The sequence below is a fragment of the Macaca fascicularis genome, chromosome 14 (genome assembly GCF_037993035.2).
Source record: "Macaca fascicularis isolate 582-1 chromosome 14, T2T-MFA8v1.1".
Taxonomy (NCBI): domain Eukaryota; kingdom Metazoa; phylum Chordata; class Mammalia; order Primates; family Cercopithecidae; genus Macaca; species Macaca fascicularis.
The window spans coordinates 21,079,174-21,098,214 of NC_088388.1; the positions used below are offsets into that span (position 1 = coordinate 21,079,174).

At 46.1% G+C, this 19,041-nt stretch overlaps 1 protein-coding gene across 22 annotated transcripts in view; it reads right to left on the minus strand.

Moving 5' to 3' along the window:
* TSPAN18 (tetraspanin 18) overlaps nt 1-19,041 on the minus strand; it is a 202,801-nt gene that overhangs the window by 166,587 nt on the left and 17,173 nt on the right. The window lies entirely within an intron of this gene.

A 19,041-nucleotide genomic window follows, 5' to 3' on the forward strand; every position in this document is an offset into this window, starting at 1 on the left:
TGAAAAAAAGGCTTTCTGAGTCATTTTGAAAACAGGAAAAAGAATTAATCATTGCCTAATGAATGCAGACTCTTTGAGCAGACCCAACACTTTCAAGGTCTGCTATCCATGAAGAGATAAGTAACAGTAAGGAAAGCCTCTGGTGGTGAAAAAAGAACTCAGTTCCAGAATGCCAGTGGGGTTAGAAGTCCAGCTTCTCCAACCCTTCCCTTCTGTCAGTTTGATGAAGCATCCCCAGGTCACCAGAGAAGGATCAAATTCACCATGTCCAGGCCATATACCTGCCAGCAGAGACAGGCCAGTCCCGAGAGACTGGCTCAGTCACATGCACAGCTGAGAAATAACAGCAAAACTTACAGCCTCCAGAGCACAGGGGAGAAAGCGAAGTTCCCTCATCTCTCCGCTCCCGGGCTCCTCCTGCCCTCAGAGACTAGCTGCACAGTGGAAACCCTGATCGAGTTTCAGGTCTCTCGGATGATGATGATCATCATCCTGACACCACTTACGACCCCAGAAGAAAGTGTCACCATTTCAGGAATGAGGAACGTGAGCTCAGAGGAGTTAAATAACTTGCCCAAGGTCACACCACTGAAATGAGGCTGAGCTGGGACTAGAACTTCGGCCATGGGAAGTTCTAGTGCTGGGACTAGAACTAGTGCTAGTTCTAGAGCTGGGACTAGAACTTCAGCCATGGGAAGCCTGGTGCTAGTGCCATCTCCACAGTGGGAGGGGCGTAAGCAGGAAGGCGATGAGTTCAAGGTCTACCCCACAGACCCCAGCATCAGGGCAGCTCATGCATGCAAGGGAGTCTCAGGACTTCCGTTAACTGATGGGAAACAGGGATTGGCTGGAGGATGGGACCTCATTTTATTTGGCTATCTGGGCCTCAAGTGTCCATCCAGGCAGTGTCAGTGCAGAGGGACCTCATGCATCATGAACCAGACTAAGGCTACAATCAGAGGAATTTGTTACATTTATAAACCCATAAACACATACACACACACACACACACACACACACACATATGTGTGTATATATAGGTATGACCTTCGGCTAGTTATTTGTATATATATGTAAATTTTTCATTTTTAACTACAAAAGTGTATGTGCTTCCTTACCAGCCATCCTGTTTAACAGGTAGAACCACTGCAAACACTCTGGAGTGAGACCCTCTAGACTTTATTCTACCTAATCAAATGCATGTATGCATGTGTGTATAAGCACGAACCTATGTGACTACACACGCAGTGTGACTTTTTACAAAAATGGGATCTTACCACACACATTCTACAACATCACTTGTCAATGATATCACGTCCAAAATGGATCTTCCTGAGTCCTTTTCATAGCTGCACAGTATCCCATAGTACATGTGGGTCATAATTTATTTACCATTTGTTTATTTCCCACCGTGGCTCTGTCAAATATTTCTATTTCTGGCCTCTATAGCTTCGCTGGAATGACCCCCTGGGTGCCCATCTTGGTGTAGAAATGTTCTTGCAATTCCAAAGCCCAGATGCTTAGAAGTGGGCAGAGGAGAGGCTGGCCACATTCTGCCTTTGGGTAGTGCTGACAAACTGACTTCCCAAAATGCTGGATTGAGTCAGTTCACAGAGCAGGGCAGAAGGAACCCCTTTTCTTGGATATAAATTTGAACCCAGGGCTCTGCCTATGGAATGGCTTTCCTAGGCACATTCCAGTGGCCTGGGAGGCTGAGGGCCCTGGACAAAGGGAGGCGTGTGGGACTTGGCTGGCGCAGATGTCCCTGCTCTACTGTCTGGAGCATCGCAGAGGAACTCGGGCCTACCTGAGCCAGGAACTGCATTTACTGGCTCAGAACTGATAATGAGCTTTTATGAGCTCCAGGGACTGCACAGAACACGTATTAGTGTCAAGAGTGCCTGTCAGCCACGCAGCCTGGGTGAATGTCACACATTAACGGAATTAAAAGCTGCAGCCACGCCGGGAAGGAGCTGCGGGCTGCATGTCAAGAGGTGTGGGCAGCGCCTGTCAATAACAAAATTACTTTCCAGTTTTTGCGCTCCAGAGCCTTAAGCTGTCTCCCGTCTTTGGTGGAATTTTGCCTTCCTGCAGCCTCAGAGGAGATTAGTTTATTACCAGCCTGCCAGAAGAGGCAAAACCCAGCACTAATCCTAATTCCCATTTAAGCAAATCTGCATTGTGTGAGGGAAACCAGCTGGGCTTAGAATGTTTCCCCCATGCCCATGAGATCTCATTGCAGTCCCCTCCTCTCTGCGGGGGAGGGGAGTCACTACAGATATTAGAGCCAGAGCTGTCCTGGGAGATGGAGGAAGGAATCCCAAGGTTTAGGGCTAAGAGCAGGAACGGGTCCTGGGTGCAAGTGGCAGAGTGTAAGCCTGGTGGGCAGATGATGGGGGTCACCCTTGACCTGGTTAGTCTTGGGCTTTGGGAAGTTCCAACAACCCTCCCAGCCCGACTTGATCTTGCTCTGTACACAGTTCTCCCGAATGTTTGAGGTGGCACAGGTTGAAATCCTAAATCGAGTTCTTACTAGCTGTGACCCAGAGCAAGTGACCTACCTACATCATACCTAGACTCCTTATCTATGACACAGGGCTTACAACAGCTGATGACTCACAGGCTGTTGTGAGATTCGATGAGAAATGTGTAGCAGGACTTAGCAGAGAGCCTGGCACAAGATATCATGGCTCTTGAATGGAAGTCTCCATGGATTATAATGACACCGTAATTTTAAGTACTTCTAAGAAACAGAAAACACTACCAATTAATTAAATTAACTATGACATCACTTTTTGTACAATGTATCCTGGTTTTAGAGACATTAAGATGTTAAAAAAAAAAAAAAAGTGTGCCTTAGAATCCACAAAATATAAGAGCTTAATAGGTGGCAGTAACTATGATGAGTATAAGCCAATTTCACTCATTTTGCAAGGCCTGGCTCAAAAGTTAGAGCTTCTTCCTTCTCTTCTTTCCTCCAAACTAGGGGTAGAGCTCTCAATTTATAGGAAAAATTTGGTCAGCCCACTTCAGTGTCCTGGATGAGGCCCAGATGAGAAACTTTAATATGTCTCCTGATGTTTCCTACTCTACTTTTATTGTTTTAATTGAAATATAACATACATACACAATAGCACACACACCATGAATATACACCCCACTGAATTTTCACAAACAGAGCATCCCTGTGCAACCAAAACCCAGATCAAAGACTCTTGTCTATTTCCCAGCTACTGATTCTATTCACCTCATGTGTCCCAAAGCAGCCTTGACTCTCCATCCTCATAGAACCTGCCAGTCCCTGAATGGGCTCACCCTCCTTACTGCAGTCTGCTTGCTGCACACGGGCTCCTGGCTGGTCTGCCAGCCTGCAGCCTTTGTTCCCCGCTCTGCCCTCTCCTTCACTGTCAGAGTGAGCCCATAAACGGAGAGCACTGTGTCTGTCTCCTGCTTTAGTGGGTTCCCTGGCCTCCCTTTGTCTAGACACAAGGCCTTTTATCAGCTGATCCCCAATTCCCTTCCAGGCCCACCTTCAGGTTTTTGCCATATGCACAGACCCCACAGTCAAATTGTACTCACCTGGACTCAGAGTGTGCTCAGCCCAACTTCACTGATGTTTGCTCTTCCTGGAATTCCTCTCTTCCTTTCTTAACCCTGAGTTTCACCCCTCCCCTCACTTGGCAAACTCCTAATCATCCTTCAAAACCTTCTTTCAGTTAACTCCTTTGTGAAACCTTCCCACTCTCTCAACACGCATAATAAGTCATTGTTCTCCGGGCTCACATCACAAATTGTGTGTATAGATAACAGTATATTTTTTGTTTATGTGATTTTTCCCACCTACCAGACTATGAGTTCCTCAAAGATATGGGTGGTATCTTACTCCCTCTATGAGTCTCAGTTACTGACTCTGCAAATAATAGTTGGATGGATAGACAACTAGGAGAAATTGGTGGATGGGTAGTGAATGGATCTATAAAAGAACTTGAATGGTAGAAAGAAGGAACTAGGCTATAATTGGTTGAGGGATGGGAAGATGACTGGGTGGATGGAGAGATGGATGAATGCAGGGATGAATAGAAGGACAGGGGGAAGACAAGTGGATCTATAAAACAATTAGTTAACCAAATGTGGGAAGACAGAACTAGGTTAATGGTGAGAAAAAGAGGGAATGAATGACCCTCAACTATTTATATAATTTTCTCTAGACCCTGAGAAACTGAGACTCTTAGGACTATGAAGAGCCTAGCTTTAGTCTTCCAGAGTCAGTGGGTCTGAGCAGAGACCACGTGGTCAAACAGCATCACCCCTAGCTCGTTCCACTGTACCACCTGCTCGATCCATAGATCTACAGATAAGGCCTTCAGGAAGGAGTGGTCAGAGCTGCCTCTTGTCTTGGCCTTTGCTGACCCAGATGCTGAAGAATTCAACAGTGCCACAAGGAGACCAAAGCTTTCCTGTGTCTAAGCTAAGCCCAGTATGCAGGGTAGTTGTTTTGCCAACTGTGTTCAATAGGCCAGCTTTTGAACAGGCATGGGATAGGCAAACTGCCTGATGTACAGCAGAAGGACAGCTGCTGATAGAAGCCCTGAAAAGATGCCATTTTGGGGGAACTCTAAAATCGATAAAGGGTCAGGATAACTGAACAGCATAGCACTGTTTGGACAGTTCCTGTGAATGGGCTTTGCACAAGGACTAATTCCGCAGTGTAGCCTGCTGCCTATCTGCAACAGGGGTAGGAAACACGGTAGGAGATGAGGAGCCCCCAGCATGAATTAATGTAAAGCACTGTGGTTAAGAAGTCAGGCTTGTGCGCCCCCACAGATCTGAGTTTAAATCTCAGTTCTGCCTCTTGCTACCCATGCGACCTCAGTAAAATTCTCTATCCCAGCAAATATCAGGATATCCACCTGCAAAGTGTGGACAGCCATAGTCCCACCTCACAGGCTTGAGCTAGGGATTGGATGAGCTAATAGATTGCAAATGATTCCCACAGTACCCAGCCTATCATAAACACTCGATAAATAGAAGAAGCAGGAATTTTGTAAAATATATTCTGCTGCTACTTTCTGTAAAAAGGGCAATGAGCCAAGCATTATTCTGATACCAAAACCAGACAAAGACACTTACAAGAAAAGAAAACTACAGACCAATATCCCTTATGAGCACTAACGCAAAAATCCCCAACAAAATATTATCAACCCAAATTTGGCAGCATATTAAAATGATTATACACCATGACCAAGTGGGACTTATTTCTGGAATGCAAGGATGGCTAAACATACAAAAATCAAGGTAATACTCCACATCAACAGAATGAAGAGGAAAATACACAAAATTATATCAAATAATGCATAAAAAGCATTTGACAAATTCAACACCCTTTAATAATAAAAACATTCAACTAAAAATACAAGAAAACTATCTCAAAACAGTAAAAGTCATATATGAAAAACTCACAACAAACAGCAAACATCATATTCAATGGTGAAATACTGAAAGCTTTTCTTCTAACATCAAGAATAAGACAAGGATGACCATTTTTGCCACTTCTATTCAACATAGTATTGTATTAGAAGTTCTAGCCAGAGCAATTTGACATTGGATTTTGTAATGATTTCTTGGATATGACATTAAAAGCCCAGACAACAAAAGGAAAAACAGACAAACCAGACTTCATGAAAGAATTTTAAATTTCTGTATCAAAAGACAATACAAACAAAGCAAAAAGGCAACCTATGGAATGGAAGAACATATTTGCAAATCATATATCTCACAAAGAATTAATATCCAGAAAATACAGAAAACTCAAACTCAGCAACAACAAAAAAAACCAATTAAAAAATGTGCAGAGAAGATTAAAATACATTTCTCCAAAGATGATATACAAACAGTCAATAAGTATAAGAAAAAATGCTCAACATCACTAGACATTAGGGAAATGCAAATCAAAACCTGCAATGAGACCAGGCTCAGTGGCTCACACTGCCTGTAATCCTAGCACTTTGGGAGGAAGAGGTGAGTGGATCTCTTGAGCCCAGGAGTCCAAGACCGACCTGGGCAACATAACAAAACTCTGTCTCTACAAAAAATACAAAAAATCAGCTGGGCACGGTGGCACATGCCTGTAGTCCCAGTTCCTTGGGTGGCTGATGCAAGATGATCACTTAAGCATAAGAGGCAGAGGCTGTAGTGAGCCAAGATCACACCACTGCACTCCAGCCTGGGCAACACAGTGATACCCTGTCTCAAATCAATCAATCAATCAATAATCATTTATCAGCCTTTTGGCTAAGATCAAGTGTAAATAAATAAAGAGAACTGCAATGAAATACAACTTCACACCCACTGGCTTGGTTACTATTTAAAAAAAAAAAAAACAGAAAATAGCAAGTGTTGGCTAGCATGTGAAGGAACTGGAACCCTGTTCCCACTGTTGGTGGGAATGTGAAATGGTACAACCACTGTAGAAAATGGTATGGCAGTTCCTCAAAAAATTAAAAATAGAATTACCATATGCTCCAGCAATTCCACTTCTGAGTATATACCCAAAAGAAAAAGCACTTGACAAATTCAACATCCTTTTATAATAAAAACATTCAACTAAAAATATAACAAAACTATCTCAAAACAGTAAAAGTCATATATGAAAAACCCACAGCAAATAGCAAACATCATATTCAATGCTGAAAGACCAAAAGATTTTCTTCTAAGATCAGGAACAAGACAGTAGGAAAAGAAAGTAGGGTCTCAAAGAGGTATTTGTACACTCATATTCAGAGTAGGATTATTCACAACAGCTAAAATATGCAAGTAACTCAAGTGTCCATCAATAGATGAATGAATGAGCAAAATATGGTCTATCTACACAATGGTGTATTATTCAGCCTTAAAAAAGAAGGAAATTCTGACATGCTACAACATAGATGAACCTTGAAAATGCTATGCTAAATTTTAAAAAGTCAGTCACAAAAGACAAATACTGCATGATTCCACATGTAGAATAGTTAAAATCATAGAGACCGGAAATAGAATGGAGGTTACCAGGGGCTGGCGGAGAGGGAAATGGGAAGAATTATTGCTTAATGGATATAGATTTTCCATTTTACAAAATGAAAAGAGTTATGGAGATAGATGGCATGGATGGTTGCACAACATTATAAATGTATTTAAAATAACTGAACTGTGTACTTAAAAATGGCCAAGATGGTAAATTTTTTGTTGTGTATTTTATGACAACTAAAAAAAAAAATTGGGGAAAAAAGGGGAGTAGCTATGATTCATGATTCCAAGTTATTCTCCTGGGAACCTTTCCCTCCCTCCCTCCCTCCTTTTTGTTCTCACAAAGAACAGATGGGGGCTACACCCCTCCACACACACACAACAGACACTTAATTCACAACAACTGGACTTCCTAATAATTTATATATTAAGTTTCCAGATAACATTGAAGACCACTGGTTTAGAGTCTCTTGATGTCCTAGAATCCCAAGTCAGTCGGATTTCAGAGAAGGAGGAGAGCCAGGAAGACTTCCTGGAAGAGGCAGCAAGGAACAAAGGGAGACAGACAGTTGACCAACCCAATGATAAGCCTTTCCCTGGTTAGCTTCTGTTGGCAATTTCTCTCTCCATCTCCCTCTTCCCTCCTCCATCTCTCTCTCTCCCTCTCTTTCCATTTCTCTGTCTCCTCTTCTCCCCACCCTGGCTCTGTACTCCCAACCCTAGCCACCCTACATCTCTTCCTGGCTCCTAGGAGAAATGGCCACCCTTCTGAGTCCCGAGGCCACAAGAACTTGGCCTTATGCCCCAAGAAGGGGCAGAGTCCTCAGGGAGACCCCGGACGCCGGCTCAGCCTCAGACCTCCTTTCCCACGCTGATGCCAGGCCACAGGATCCAGGCTGGGCCCCTGCCAGCCTGATGTATTGCTTGTTGACAGATAAAAGCTCTGCAGTTTATGGCTCCAAAGCAAAGCCAGGGCTTTGTTTTGCTTTGTTTTAAATTAGCTACGTAGGGAGTTGGTGTGGGGGCGGGGGAGAGGGAGGGGAGCCAAGGCATGCTCAGGACGCCTTGCGGCTGCGTCCCCAGCTCAGCAAACCCCAGGGCAGCCTTTAATGAAGCCACCTGAGCGCTGAGAACCTTGCAGTATCTGCCGGGCTCTCCACCTGCACTTGTCTGACTGGAGGAGGGAAGCGCTTCCCACCTGCTCGCCCTGTCACTGGGCCCAGCACCCTTTGTTCCCAGAATGAGTTCCAATCAGCCTGGCTAATTGTGCCTCAGGGTCCCAGTGGGGCTGAAGTGAAACCATGACATCCTCAGAAAGACGGGGATCTATTCCCCCTCAGGAAACGGAGGCCATTCCCTACTGTACTTGACACAGTGCAGCAGGCTCTGGGCACCGTCAGCAAGGGGCCCCGAGGGTCAACCCAGAGGCACCGGCCTCCCAATCGGAGCCCATTAGCTCTTGGTGGGATGAGGAGGGTGGAAGGGCCAGGGAGGCGGGGAATGTCCCAATCCCCATAAATGATTGCGTGAAACTGTTTATTCTCAATGCAACTGCTATTAAGAATCATCTCCCCTCACGCCTCCCATCTGGTCTGGGGCTTTTCTGCAGACAGCACATGGCAGCCAGGGTTTCTGGATGCCCTCCTGTGTAGGACCTGCCACAGACGGACACAGCCAAGTTGGCCAACTGAGTAGGAAAGAGCGTGTGTAACCCAAAACCTCTTGCCATCGGTGGGCATCGTCCCACATCTGCTCCCTCTTTTTGCTGTCTGAAAGCACTTTCTCATCACTTCAAGGAGGTAAGGACAAGGATTATCCACTGGACTTCCCTTTTCATCTAAATTGCACTCTTCCTTCTCCTACACTGCACAGCTCAAAGGCGTCAGGCATCTTATCCACAGTCACAGAGCCAAAGCTGCCCAAGTCACAGCATTCATTAAGTCCAGCCTGCACTAGGGGCCAGGTGTGGCCAACACAATAGTATTCATCCTCCCAAGGATACATCTGAGATCTTACATCTTGGATCATTGGGCTGTTTGAGCAAAGATACCGGAGCTTTCAAAGGTAACAAGCATAGCCAGGGCTTTGGCACATGGTTCAAGAAGAACAGAGACTGCCTCAGTGCTGAAGTTGGCTTTGGTATGAATTGTGTCTCAACATGTTCCAGACCTTGAACTCCACGTGGACGCAATGTGCAGTATTAAACACACGGGAACGCATGTCCAAGGGTAGTCTGCCTCAGAGAGAAGCAGTATTAAAAAGCCACATGACAGTAATAGAGATGTTTCTAAACTGGCCACCCTGCAGCTAGCAAGGAAGCTGAAAGCTAAGAACTTTAAACTGGAATTGAGTGAACAGCCCAGCCCCACAGCCAACCACAGCCTTTCTCCGCAACTGGGGCTATTAATTCAGACTTTATAACCCACAGGGCTGCGGTGGAATACTGGGAAAACTGCACCCCAACTCTTTGTAGTGCTTCCTGCTCAAGTCCATGTAAATATATTCTAATGCAGAAAAGGTCCGCAGGAGGCAAGACTGCAGAGTCATTAGCATTTTGATGGGTTTTCCCAACACGTGGAACCAGAGAGCTTTAAAATTCATAGCGTGGAGATTAATCCTTCAAGTCACACTTGTCCCTCCTTAGCTTTAGAAGGCCAAGAACTTTTTACCCCTTTAAGACCTTGATTAGGAAAGAAAGTTAGAAAACCAGAGAGCTCGGTCAAGAGAGTCCTAGAGAAAAGAGGCATGACTGGTTTTGCAGACTGAGGGTGTTGCGTCCAAGTACAATTAAATGGCAGAATTCGAGATGGGAGTAGTGGATAGGCTGTCACCCTGCATGAGGGGTGGGAGCTGCTTTGACTCAAATACGCCAGGAGAGGAGTCCGTGCCGGTCCCTAACAGCACAGCTCATCTTTTTGTAACTGACAGAAGCCAGGCGTCTTAAAACCCACGTGTATTCACTCAGCAAGCCACACTGAAGTGGATCACTATGTGCTCACATAATAGATGCTTGGGACAGTGGGATCAGGAAGCCAGTTCAGCGCAACAAATCCCTGATCCCAAAAAACTCAGTTTGAATGGAAAGACAGGGAAATTGGTGATTACAATAAAATGTGAGGGTGGCAGCAGTGAGTCCAGCTACCCTGGGACCCCCAGCAAGACGCTGGGGGCACCCACAGAGGGTGGGTCAAGCTGGGTTTATGAGCAGGTCAAAGCTGTCTTTTGAAAATGGATGCGCTGGCCAAGTGCAGTGGCTCACGCCTGTAATCGCAGCACTTGGGAGGCTGAGGAGGGTGGATCACGAGGTCAGGAGATGGAGACCATCCTGGCCAACATGGTGACATCCTGTCTCTACTAAAAATACAAAAATTAGCCGGGCATGGTGGTGGCACATGACTGTAATCCTAGCTACTAGGGAGATTGAGGCAAGAGAATCCCTTGAACCAGGGAGTCGGAGGTTGCAGTGAGCCCACTGCACTCCAGCCTGGGCGACAGAGTGAGACTCTGTCTCAAAAAAAATAAAAGAAAATGGATGCGCTATAATATTGAGAAAGGTGAGGCCCACAGTGTTTTCTAGCATATGATCAAAAAGAATATATGGATACTGTTAAGAAAAATCATCTGTAATGTGGGAAAAAGGCAAAGAGAGGCCTGTGTCATTTCAACCTCATATTGGAGTACTGTTTAGCAAGCCCACCCAAGGATCCTGTAATTACCCAGGGGATTCTAGAGGAATGTAACTTTGTATAAAGTTACACATGAACTTGTAGATTTTTTGGCTGGTAAAACAGATAAGCCCCAAGGTTATAGTTTTTTGCCTTATAGGGCATTAACCAGTTGTATATCCAATCCAGCCATCATATTCAGGCATTCTTTCTCCAATGCCTACATTATCACTGTTCCTCGAATTCCCCTGAGAGCTAGCTTTTCCATCCTGCTGGCCTCCTCATTAAATCAATCTTTGACCCATGTTCATTCTAGATTTATGAGAATCATGATTTTATTTTTTAAATTATACTGATAACACATACTCATTTATATAGAGATAGAGATAGACACATGTATGCATACATATGCGTGTGCACACACCCACACACACAAACTGTCAAAGAAACAAAATTTCAACAAATTGAGTTGTAAAGATCTCATTTGTTTTTATTAGTGATTCATGAACTGGGCAGCATCCCATCTACAAAACAGAAAGGCGCTCTGTTGCCAAGATAGAGCCACTGCACTTCAGCCTGGGCAACAGAGTGAGACCCTGCGTCAAAAAAAAAAAAAGAAAGAAAGAAAGAAAGAAAGTTGTTCTGCTGAGTTGAATAGAAGAGATGGGCTTTATAGACAGGAAAAGGCTAAAGAAGGCAGAAACAAAGAACAAAATGTGGATTGGTCATTTAAAGTCACTTTCCTTGTATTGGTTAAAACAGAGAGGACTTCATCACACCAGCTAAAACTGGCCTGTTTTGGAGATTAAGCTATCATCTTCCTCCTGATTTCCTGGAAGGTCAGATCTTACAAGTAAACAATTTACGTTTCAGTTTGATAAGGTGAAACTTTAGCATGAATGACTCCATTTTGGGTTGGTGTGTTGGGGCCTAGTGCTAGAGTTCAGTCCAAGACACTGGCTTCTCATATATTTTACTTAACAACATGCAAACATACACAACACACAGGGAAACAACTGGGAAATATGCAAAATATTAGCTTTAGGTAGCTGAGATATGTATATGTGTGACCTTTTTCTTTTTCTTTTTTTTTTTTTGAGACGAAGTCCTGCTGTCACCCAGGCTGGAGTGCGGTGGTGTGATCTTGACTCATTACAACCTCCACCTCCTGGGTTCAAGGGATTCTCCTGCCTCAGCTTCCTGAGTAGCTGGGATTATAGGCACCTGCCATCATGTCCAACTAATTGTTGTATTTTTAGTAAAGATGGGATTTTACCACGTTGGCCAGGCTGGTCTTGAACTCCTGACCTCAAGTGACCTCAACTGCTGACCCACGGCCTCCCAAAGTGCTGGGATTACAGATGTGAGCCATTGCACCAGCCTTATGTGTGACTTTTACAATCAGAGAAAGTGATAAACATTATTATTTAAATGCAGAAACAATTACACTCCCTTCTAAGATGCCCTAAAGTAACAGGTAATGCAAACTGCCTGCTTACCCCACTAGGCACTTCCTAAGCATGTATGTGTGCTGTGGATTATCACATTAGGACCTCACCACCACACTGTGAGAAAGGTACTGTTACTATCCCCACTCTATAAGCACAGGCAGTTAGCCGAAGATCACAGATCCACGCAGTAAGAGCCAGCATCTGGGCCGGGCGCGGTGGCTCACGCCTGTAATCCCTGCACTTTGGGAGGCCGAGGCAGGCGGATCACAAGGTCAGGAGATCGAGACCCGCCTGGCTAACACGGTGAAACCCCGTCTCTACTAAAAAATACAAAAAATTAGCCGGGCGTGGTGGCGGGCACCTGTAGTCCCAGCTACTCGGGAGGCTGAGGCAGGAGAATGGCGTGAACCCGGGAGGCGAAGCTTGCAGTGAGCCGAGATGGTGCCACCGCACTCCAGCCTGGGCGACAGAGTGAAGACTCCGCCTCAAAAAAAAAAAAAAAAAGAGCCAGCATCTGAACCCCAGGCAGCCTGGCCCCGGAGCCTGTCTGCCTCCCAAGTAGAAAAGGAAGAAATGAAATCTGCCAGGCTGCCAGGGTCAGGCTTGGAGAAGACTGTGTTCTCCACCCACTCCCAGAACACAAAGTGTGCAGGGAGCCAAGCACGAGCCTCGCCAGCCTTGAATTGAATTCACATGTGTTTCTTCCACGCTCGCTGGCAGGCACCAGGTCTTCTCCGTTCCTGAACCTCCCATCACTCAGGGACAGCTGGACATACCATGGGTGATCTCTACCTGCTCTGATAGCATTGCCCATTTATGTGCCCTAAAAACCGTCCTCTAATTAATAGCTCGCTCCCTCTCTGTCTTTGGCCACACTAAAGAATCGGTTTATTACCTCCATAATAAAGCAAAGGGCTTCTGCTTTCAGCAAAGAAATGGTTCAGTGTGTTGGAAAGGGCACCAGCCTAGGAACCCTAGAGGATGAGGGCACTGCCTGTAAGTCACTGTGTGACCTTGGCCAAGTCACCAAGCCTCTCTAAGTCACTTCACCTTGCCCTTAAACATCCAAGATCCCAGATGTCTTGCAAGCATCCATCTTTCTTTCGCTGCTCCTCATCTTAGCTGGGATGTTTCACATGCAGCCAGCGTAGAGCACACTCCAGGGACCTCGCCTATTGATTCTCACTAAAGCTCTTCATGTAGCTGGTCACTGCTGGCTAAATCCGTGTGGAAATTAGGTTTTGAAGGAAGAAGGCCACGTGGTCTAGAACACCAAATTGATGCGGGGGCTGCAAAAGGGGGGATGTGGGAGGTGGAGAGAGATGCTGCATTCAAATAGGACTCTTAAGATCCCCTACAAACCGTCTCATAGGGGGATTCACTCTGGTCACAATTTTTATTCCTTTATTTCGTCAAATACATTTTCCTGGGTCTCCAAACACCTGCAGACTCAGGCAGGATTATTTGGGTAAATACAGTGTTTCAAAAGCTTCCAAATAAAAAGCCCCATTTTCCCAGCTTTAACAATAAATATCCATTCAGCCTTTATCTATGACTATGAGGAAGGTAGGAGAGAGAATAATTCAGAAACGTCAGCTGCTAAGTAAGTGTCAATATTGAAAGACACATCTCTAGGTGATTAATTAAGATCGATAGCCAAAAGAAACACAGGAAAGCTCTCTTATAAAAAAGGAAAATGATGCTGCTAATGAAAATAATTCTAGCCAAGTGCCTGCTTCAGGTTCCTGGGTGAGTTACCGCCCCTTTCTGGGTCTGTTTCATTATCTGTCACCTGATGGCCTGTGGTTTTCAAAATGGGTTCCCCAGGGATTCCCTAAGAGATAACAAAGTAAGGAAGTGAGTTGGGGAGGGTGGAGCAGCCCCCATGCCTGCTTCAACAGGGCAGCGCCATTTTGAGCAATTTCACATTTGAAAGTTCCACGTGGGCTGGGTGCGGTGGCTTATGCCTGTAATCCCAGCACTTTGGGAGACCAAGGCAGGCGGATGACAAGGTCAGGAGTTCAAGACCAGCCTGGCCAAGATGGTGAAACCCTGTCTCCACTAAAAATACAAAAAAAAAAAATAGCTGGGTGTGGTGGTGGGCACCTGTAATCCCAGCCACTCGGGAGGCTGAGGCAGAGAATTGCTTGACCCAGGAGGCGGAGGTTGCAGTGAGCCGAGATCGCGCCACTGCACTCCAGTCTGGGTGACAGAGCAAGACTCATCTCAAAAAAAAAAAAAGTTCCACGTGGAACTTTGAGTTCTGTGGCTACAAGTAAAGTTGAATACCACTGCACGAAATCATCCCTCATTCATTCCACTTTAGTGCTTGAAATGTAATCCCCAAGACACTCTGGTGGCCAAATGGGTTTTATACAAAGGCATCATGATGACCTATGCACAATGTCACTTGGGAATGAATTCTTCTAACTCCAGGGTGGGGCCCTCTATGCCAGGTAGCAAGCCCACATGCCTAGCAAAAAAGTTTGCCAAGGCAAATCAGAAAACCACGAAAAGAGCTGACATATGGAAGCACTCACATTGTCCCAGGCACTTTACCTCCCTCATGCCTCACCGTAATCTTGAGCAACAGGTTTTAGTTTTCTCTCCATTTTGTAAATGGGGAACCTGAGCATCAGAGGATAAGAGACTCACTCAAGGCTCATAACAAATTAATAGCAGAGCAAGATTAAAACTCAAGCCTCTCATCTTGAAATCCTGTGTCTTTCCACTCCACTTTGACACAGGGCCACTCAGGACTGCAGTGTTTGGTAGTCACAAGCTTAGCTCAAGAACCAAAGCACCCAGCTGCAGACCCAGCTCTGCCAGACACGCAGTATGATGCCGGGCCAGGTACTTAGCCTCACCATACACCAGTCTTACCATCCCTAAAATGGGAATGGATCCACACTTAACCTGTAGGGTTGTTGCAAGGATTCAATAGGGCAGTACACAGGAGGTGGTATGCTCTCGATGCATTCTAGCTCTCTGTCCCTGGAAGTGGGTGGGGAGGAGGGATACACATCAAAAGGAAGTGGATCCTTCTGGTGGATGTGGTGCAGGAAACACAAAATCTTTGTCTTGATTTCCGCTGCCCCCAACCCCCCATTCACAGTGGCAACCTGACCGCTGCCTCTGTTTCCCTAAGTCATCTCTGCCGGTGCATGAGGAGGAAATGAGAAGAATAAAAGTGAGTGCGGCACTAGGACACTGTGGCTTCTCTAAAGTGAAGAGTGAATCACCATCCTGAACTTTCCATTTTCTCCCGACCTTGTGTTAGTTTCTAGCTTGAAACCAAGCGATGTCTCGTCAGTACTAAAATACTGATATTTAGCCTCGTCAGGCTAAAATACTGATATAATTCCAGGTTGGCACATGGTCTGCCTAATAAGATCCAGTCCGCTCACTGGCAGAGTTAGGGAATTTAAGATGTAGAAAGAACCTTATCTCAGATCATCTGAAATACTGCGGAAGAAAGTGTTGATTTTTTTTTTTTTTTTTTTTCTTTCGAGAAACGGTCTCACTCTGTCACCCAGGCTGGAGTGCAGTGGTGCAATCTTGACTCATTGCAACCTCCGCCTCCAGGGTTCGGGCAATTCTTGTGCCTCAGCCTCCCAAGTAGCTGGGATTACAGGCGTGCCCAGCTAACTTCTGTATTTTTAGTAAAGATGGTATTTCACCAGGCTGGCCAGGCTGGCCTTGAACTCCTGGCCTCAAGTGATCTGCCTGCCTTGGCCTCTCAAAGTACTGAGATTACAGGTGTGAGCCACCATGCCCGGCCAGAAAATGATGATCTCTCTAAACATAAACGAGTAGTTTGTCTGTTTTGAGAGGAAGAAAACCAGGGCCCAGAGAGGCTGAGTGACTCGGCCCATATCACACAGCCATAGAGCTGGCTAGTAAGAGACAGAAGGAGAACCGAGTCTTCTGACCCTGCAGCTCTGCTGCGGGTGATGGAGAGAACTAGGGGGATGAGAGAGAGGGAGAGGAGTTTCAGTGTGAGAATGACCACGCATACGTGTTTGTGTGTGTGTGTAGTGGAAACAGTGTGAGCCTTTGAGGTAGAAGGAAAAGTATTTGGGCCCCTGGAAGTTCCACCTGCACTCTGAGTGTGGAAAGATGAGAGTGAGCAAGTGTGACGGTAGCGTGTGAGTGTGCACGAGGAGATGAGTGCAGGAGTGAGGAAATCCGAGTGCTGAGAGAGAGAGGTGGGGAAGAGGAGAAACATTTGGGCCATTTTCAAATTCCCACAGTAGAATAAATCAAAACAGATTGTTCCGAGACACAGGCCATTTCAAACCACATCCTTTATACCAAAGTCAACCCAAATGGCTTCCCCTGATGCTGCCTCGTAACCAGTCATAATGGCAACAGTCATATTCGCGATCATATTTAAGATTCCTGAGCAACAACGAGGCTCAGTACAAATAGTCCCTCCTCGTAGCAGCACTAAGAGGCTGCTACGATTCACACCCATTTTCCAGATAAGGCTGAGTCTTAGAGGAGGGAAGTCCCTTGGTCCCCACATCTCCCTGCCCAAGGGATATCTGGGATTAAAAAAAGGCGAGAAGGCAGCTGAGATCCAAGCTGCGAGCTCCTTGCTGAAGTTCTGTGCCCCAGAGAGCTGTCTCTTTTAGGCAGGGCTGCTCTCGGCTGCTGCAGGCAGGATGGAGAAAAGACGCCAGGGAGCTGGCATGTTCCTAGTTGCCGGTTGCCCCACAAGGCAAAGCAGATGCTCGCCTGTGGGAGAGCCTGGTGCTGTGGCCAGCAGAATCAGCTGCTTGGGAGCTACAGCCACCACTTCGCCTGGGCCTCTAGCCCTGACCAGTCAGAGAAAGGCCTCATTCTTCAGTGCCAGCTGGCTGGGGACACAGGGCTGGGCCAGTGAGGAGGGAACTGCCAGGGCCCCAAGAATGGGTTTCCCACATCTCACCCTGACATGAGCAACGGGAAGGCTGGGTCCAGGTGACTCCTCCCCAAGAACTGAGTCTTCCTTCCTGACAGGCACAAGGGGTAGCACCAGGCAAGCAGTGGGGAAAGTGGGCAAATGAAGCTCTGCTGGGCATCTCTGCTGCCCAGGCACACTGTGCATTTTCTAATCATAATCTTGCCCTAACCAGAAAACAATTATTTTTTGAGAGAGGGTCTTATTCTGTTGCCCAGGCTGGAGTGCAGTAGTACAATCAAAGCTCACTGCAGCCTCTAACTCCTCAGTTCAAGCAATCCTCTTGCCTCGGCCTCCCAAGTAGCTGGGACAACAGGCATGCACCACCACCTGCAGCTAATTTTTATTTTTTTATTTTTTGTAGAGACAGGGCCCCCGATGTTGCCCAGGATGCTCTTGAACTCCTGGCCTCAAACATTCCTTCCGCCTTACCCCTCAAAGTGTTAGGATTACAGGCATGAGTGGCTGCCTCTGGCCAAAACAATATTTTGGTGTGGGTACTACTCTCCTTGCTTTACAAGTGGGTAAACTGAGGCTGAGAGAGGCTGAATAACTCACCCCAAATCACCAAGATAGTAAGTTTAGGTGGAGTCAGGATTGAACCCCAGTATGACCAGGAGACGTCTGTTCCCTTCTAACTCACCCAACATTCATCTGCAAAGACTCCCTGACAGAGGCTGGGAGTCCCAGAGAGAAGCATTTAGTCTTGGGTCTCATACTCAAATCCCAACAGGAACTCCGAACCAAAACAGAAGACAGCAACGTGCCCCACCCACGTGGGGCGGCTGCTGCTTACCCCCAGCCCACATTTGCCACCAGACCATGCCATGTGTCAAGGGAACCAGAAATCTGGGCTTTTATGCACCTTCTCTCACTCTTTCAACTGATTAGAATCAGCTTAGTTGTTTTTTGTTTTATTAATAGAACTTTTTTTTCGTAGAAGTATAACAGAGAGGGAAGAGTACACAGATCTGAAGTGTACTGCTCAACAAACATTCACAAACTGAGCCTACCTATGTTACCACCAGCCAGGATGAGAGGATGAACACACCAGCACCCAGGAGCCCCTCGTGCCCCTCCTGGACACCCCCCAACTCATGCTCAAAGGGCATCACTGTTGTGACTTTGACTCCCATAGATTCTCTTGCTGACTTTGAACTTTATATAAGTAGAATCATACATGCCATCATTTTGTATCCTTGGCCTGTGCACTTCATTTATTTTAGCTACTGCTCAGACGTCTTCTCCGCGAGCTCATTGGAGCCTCAGGGCTCCAATGCAGTACGATGAGGAAAACCCTACTCTCTACTGATGAGTGAACTGGAGCCTGAATAGGTTGTCAGTGGTTTACTTGCTGTTTCTCCACCAGGATGAAATTATATTAAAATCACTTGAATGGCCTCTTCAAAATACACATGCTCAGCAATGCACTAGCTCAACTCTACAGTACCAACCAGACTTCCTGAAGAAGAAAGACGCCCATGTATGATTATTTTATGATTATTTTGAAATTCAGCCCCATATTGGACCCTCACCTTAGGTCATAGAGCAACAAAGCCAGTGACAGGGCATTCAAGTGCCCCAGTCCCTACGCTCTATACCCAGCACCCCAAAGTTCCCCCCATCTATTCCCCATCTATTGTTCGCTAGCACTCCACCCTCCTCCAACCATGACAGACATCAATAATTGATCTTGGCACTCCTTCCTGCTGAGCCTGGGTAAAACAGGCTCATCCACCCTTCAGCTGCACTCAGACAGGCCCTACCAATCGATCAGCATTGGCGTTTGAGATGAAAAGTGTCTGCCATCCAGGTACTACCACACCATGCCACCCCTGCTGTTTGGAGTAGCAGTACCAAAGGCACTTAAGAAAGTACCCTTGCTACTTTCTTAAGCAGCCCAGCCTTCTCATACCCAGGGTGACTATGAGAAGCAGGGAAAGAACTAAATCCACACCTGACCCCATGATTCGGCTTA